The sequence below is a fragment of the Medicago sativa genome, chromosome 4 (genome assembly GCF_051527215.1).
Source record: "Medicago sativa cultivar Bolivia chromosome 4, Bolivia_mono, whole genome shotgun sequence".
Classification (NCBI taxonomy): domain Eukaryota; kingdom Viridiplantae; phylum Streptophyta; class Magnoliopsida; order Fabales; family Fabaceae; genus Medicago; species Medicago sativa.
Window position 1 is genome coordinate 71722812 of NC_140752.1, and position 6000 is coordinate 71728811.

The following is a 6000-nucleotide window of genomic DNA, read 5'->3' on the forward strand; positions in this document are numbered from 1 at the left end:
AAATTAAATTATAAATAAGCTATAAAACAAATTGAGCATGAACTAAACCACAATTAATAATAAACAAGCAAATATCAAGAGAAAGTAGTGAAAATGAATAATTAAAAACAAATTTTGAAGCTACACAGCTACAAAAACAAAAGACTTAAAAACAAATGATTCTAATTTTGAAGCTACACTAAGGACCAATAAATGACTGTCAAGTGGACTGGACTTAAGACTTAAAAATAAATAAAATAAAAAAAGAAGTTATATGGGAAAAAACTGTCAATTACGTGACATACACACACACACACACACACACACACACATATATATAATAAAAAAACTAAATATAAATAAAATAATAAAAAAAACAAAAATAATAAAATAGAAATAGAATAAAATAAAATAATAAAACAAAAAATTAAAATTGTCCCTTTCGGTAACCAAATGAGGTATGTTAAAATATCTCTCTGCCAAAATTTCGACTGAGATGACTAAAAAATACAGCTTTTAAAATTTGAATGTGACGTTTAAACTACACACAAAAATTTTAACTGTTTAAAACAAAAGAAAATTTTAACAAGTTTTAATTATCTAAAAAACGAATAAAAAGTTTGAACTACCTAAAAAAATACGAATAAAAAGGTATTGACTATTTAAAATACGAACAAAATCTTAACTATTTAAAATGCGAATAAAAGGTTTTAATTGTTTAAAATACGAACAAAAATTTTAACTACATAAAATATCAATAAAAAGGTTTTAACTGTTTAAAATACGGACAAAAGTTTTAACTACTCAAAAAACCAATAAAAAGATTTTAACTGTTTAAAATACGAATAAAAAACTACTGGTCAAAATTTGGGGTATGATATATATATATATATGTGTGTGTGTGTGTGTGTGTGTGTGTGGTTGTGTGAGACTAACAAATTATCTAGATTCTTGTCATTTAAGAAACAAAAAAAGAGGTTACAAGTGTGTGGAGATGAAATTCATCACTAGTATAAATAGAGGTATCAAGTAGTATATGATATTACAATACTAAAAGTTAAAATTTCAAACTTTGTTTTCAATACTCTTTTGAAATGGCTTTCATAGTTGATTCTCACTCCAAAACAATTGTTGAAATCGAAGTTAAGATAGAGAATGTGCAAGCTAAGGTGGTTAAATAAGCCAAAATTGTGAGAACATTTGAAATGAGCTAGCGTGCAATTTTAACATATACAACACATTGAATTTTGGGAAATACTAAATATTATGAATGAAAACCCACACGAAAGACAAGAGTGGAGAATTTTACTATATAAAAAGAACAACGATTGTAATTTTGTAATTTGAGCACAAATCATGTGAGTTGTTAGTGTTAAGACCCAACGAATCAAAATTGTTTTATGTGTTTTTTTTCGTGAATCCATTCGAAAAAGTGTACAATTATATAAGACTAACAAATTATTCAAATTATTGTTTCAAGAAACAAAAAAAAAGTGGTTATAAGTGTGTAAGAGATGAAATTTATCACTAGTACAAATAGAGGTGCAAGTAGTATATGGTATCACAACACTAAAAATTAAAATTCCAAACTTTGTTTACAATACTCATTTGAAATGGCTTCCATACGTGAATCTCACTCCAAAACAATTGCTGAAATCGAAGTTGAGACAGAGAAGGTGCAAGCTGAGGTAGTTAAACAAGCCAAAGTTGTGAGAACACTTGAAATGAAAGTGTACCATTTTAACATATATACACATTGAATTTTGGGAAATGTTAAATATTACAAATGAAAACCCACACAAAAGACAAGAGTGGAGAATAGGTTAAAAGCATGTGAGAGATGAAATTCATCATTAGTATAAAATAGAAGTGTCAAGTAGTATATGGTATCACATCACTAAAAATTAAAATTCAAAACTTTGTTTTTAATACTCCTTTGAAATGGCTTCCGTATGTGGTTTTCACTTCAAAACAATTGCAGAAATTGAAGTTGAGATAGAGAAGGTGCAAGTTGAGGTGGTTAAACAAGCCAAAATCGCGAGAACATTTGAAATGAGCAAGCGTACCATTGTAACATATACAACACATTGATTTTTGGGAAATCCTAAATATTTTGAATGAAAATACACACGAAAGATAAGAGTATAGAATTTTACTACATAAAAACAATAACAATTGTAATTTGCCCATTTGGCACAAATCATGTGGGGTGCTAGTGTTAAGATCCAACAAATCAAATTTGTTGTGTTTTTTTTTCATGAATCCATTCGTAAAAATAAGCAGTACTCTTTAATTTTTTCTAATAGTATATGTCAATGGTTAAAGAGATAACAATCTTTGCTTCTCAAGTTCTTCAAAAGTGTTTTTTTTTTTTTTACACACTTATGCAAGAAGAAGAAAGAAAAAGAAGAAAATACAAACGAATAGATGAGCACAAATAAAAGACCAAATAAATAAATAAAAATTTTGAATTTGCTCTTCTAAATTTAAAGTTGTAAGTAATATAATTTGTCCATAAAATAATTCAACGTTACAAAATTTTATGCGATTATTTGTAAAAAAAATATTTAATAGATATATATTATATAATTGCGAAGAGATTAGAATTAGTTTGTTTTTTTAACATATATAACGTTTATTTTCACATGACACACATGTTACAAATAGTCGTATTTAATACTTGAAAAATTAAAGATATATTGGTGGTCCATTCAAGTAGTTGCTGATGTTGTGTTTGCAAGATATATTGATGGTCCAATATATACTGGGGGATTCTTTGTAAGATATATTTGTGATTGAAATGAAATTTATTTGCAAGAAATTAGATAGAAGTTGAACCGAATAATGAAAAGGGATATGATTTCGTGAATCATCTTTATACTTTGATTGGGTGACTATAGATCCTAATTTGATTAACAATTTGAGTTATTAACTATAAATTATGTTAAGGATGTTTAACAATGTAAACTTATTCCGGTTACGGTTAAAAGTCCTTTATTCCAATGTATAAACTCTACGTCTAAGTTGAATATCATATTATCAAAAAAGAAATGATATTTGTATAACCATTTTGTGTCGACTTTTATGACAATTTTCTCTCATACTTACATTATGTTTTTAATTCATCTCTCTATAGCTTTGGTTTCCGTGTCAATACCTATTTTTCTTTGTAAACTATTGGTTGTCCAAAAAATTATCACACAAATGGTTGTTCAAATAACACATCTCTTATCATAAACATTTGAGCACGTTAAACAAAGCCATAATAATTAAAATCACATATATGTATAAATTACATAAGCAATTGATATATATATATACACACACACACACACATACATACAATTACAAAATCTGGTATTAATAGCGAACTATAACCTCAAATCAATTCAAAAAGGGTTAGACATTGAAAAGCATTAAAAACGAGCTATACAAAATAAACATAATCAGAATTGTGTTAAGAAAAGGACTCACATGCCACATGATTCCAACCATTACATAAATGTTCATCATTCAATCATAAAATATGAAAGTTTAGTCACACATGATTCCAATCATTGTAATAAACAACATAATTTAAAGAGTGCAAGAGAAATACATAAACACATATGTAGATCTTTAAGCTTGTTTCCAAGCTTTCAAAGATACCACATTATAGTTGTTGGATCACACCTTGAACCTTTGAGCCATTCTATTTATTTTTGTTAACCGTCGAAAGATTTTTTCCTCACGTTATTTTTATTTGGTTGGCTATAAACCGCTTAATCAAATGATTTAGAAAAATAGTCTAGTTATTTTTTCAAGGGAAATAGTTTAGTTATTTTTATTTATGTATTTTCTATGATGTGCATAAGGAGAATATGATGTTTTACAAATGTGATAGAAATGATTTTGCATCCTATAAATTCATTCATTTAATCTACATAAATAACATCGAACTTAGTTACAAAACAAAAATCTTTGTTGTTTGATATCATCTAATATGATAATAGATTCCCTTCAAAAAAATCTTTCAATTTTTCTCAATTGGACATCTCAACCATCAAACATTTCTCAATTGAAACATCTCAACCATCAAACATGAGAAAGAAAGAAAAGAAATAAACTTATACAGAAAATAAAAAATTATAATTTTGTCTATCACCTTTGAAATGCTTAAAAAACCAAAAATATAAAAAAGAATAAAAAAAAGTATAGAATCATGGTAACAAATACACCTAAAATATATGTATGGGTGTTCACCACTAATTATATGACGTTGTAACATTGGATCGGCGATTCACTTTTTGCACGCCTTGTGGAGGGTGCATCACCGTTGTTATTAATATACATCATTTTTGTTTGTGCAAAAAAATAAATACACCTACAACATTTGTTAAAGAATTATAAATAGAAAAAAATGACAAATGTTGCATTGAAACTTTTTTTTTACTTTCAAAAAATAAAATACACAATTTATAAGATAATATTTCTTTCTTACTATTGATTCTTTAACAAATCTCATGAAAATACATTTAACATTTCTTTTATATATACAAGAAGCATATAATAGTGAGAATTTTTTTTTTCTGCCCCTATCACCAAAACAAATGATATGTCTGCCCCTAGTTCAAAATTATTGATAAAAATACCCCTGTTCTTCAATTAGGTTGGCAAACATAACATTTTTTCAACACCTTCTGAGTGCTTGCAGGCTTTTTCCTGCACATTCTGCCTGTTCTTTAACTCCAATGGCGAGCAATATTTTTTTTTAAAGTTTTTTTAAGCTCTTTCTTTGAAATGGCGAGCAAGGCCATCTATTAGTTTTTTTTTTTTTTTGTGTTATACTTTTCAAACGGCGAGTATGCCATTTAATATTTTTTTTGTCCTTTTTTTTAATACACTTTTTTGTTTTATTTACTATTTAAAATACACCATTTCCCTTATCAAAAACAACATTACCTTTAAAACAAAAGTTAGACCCAAAAAAAATGAAAAAAAAACATAGAAAAAATTGCAGGTTCGCCATTTTAAATATTGAAATGGCATCTTTACAAGTGTAACCAAAAAAAAAAATATTGAAATGGCATCTTTAAAAAAAAATATAGAAATGGCATATGCTTCCCTAAAAAAAAGGGAATGGCATGCTGGCCATTTTGTAAATTGTAAATAGAACACAAATAAAAGAAATCTAAAAACACAAAAATGGCTTGCTCGCCAAGTGAAATTAAGATCAGGAATAAAAAACTTAGAAAAAAACCTGCTCGCCAATTGAAATAAAGAACACACAAAATTGATGAAATTGTTCAGACAAAGCCTGTAAGTTTGCAGAGAGTTGTTGAAAACAGGATGTGCTCGCCAACTTAAAAGAAGAACAAGGGCATTTGTAACAGACATATCATTTCTTTTGGTGATAGGGGTAGAAAAAAAAATTCTCTATAAGTTAGATATTTGTTTGTATAAGCAAAACTCAAAAGTAACTCCATTTTCAACTAACCCAATGGGTAAAATATGAGTCATCATGTCCCCCTAAGCTTAACTCAGTTGTTAGGAACATTGTATGATTTATGCAGGGATGAGGTTCGAACTCCGGAGACCCCACTTCTCTACATTTAATTGTGTGAGCGCTCTAACACTAAGCTACTAGACAAAAAAAATACGAGTCATCATCACATTTTTGGCGGCCAAATAAAAAAACAATAGAAACCCAACACAACACATAACAAACCAAACTTAAAAACCGGAATCCACCAACTACGACATCTTCCTTCACCCCAGATCTGAATTGTGTGTCTTTGACGCGGCAAAGGTACATGCCATTCGGTCAAATCTATCCATTGAATTAATCAAGTGAATCACATTAAGCCACACATTCATCTAGTAAACTACGATTTGAACACGTGGCTTAATTCAGTACATTTGATTTATCTAATGGATGAACTTAACCGAAAACAGTGTGCCTTTCCCGCGCCAAAGACACTTAATTCAGATCCCTGTACTTCACTTCGTGATTAACTACTATTGGAATCAACAACCCTTTTC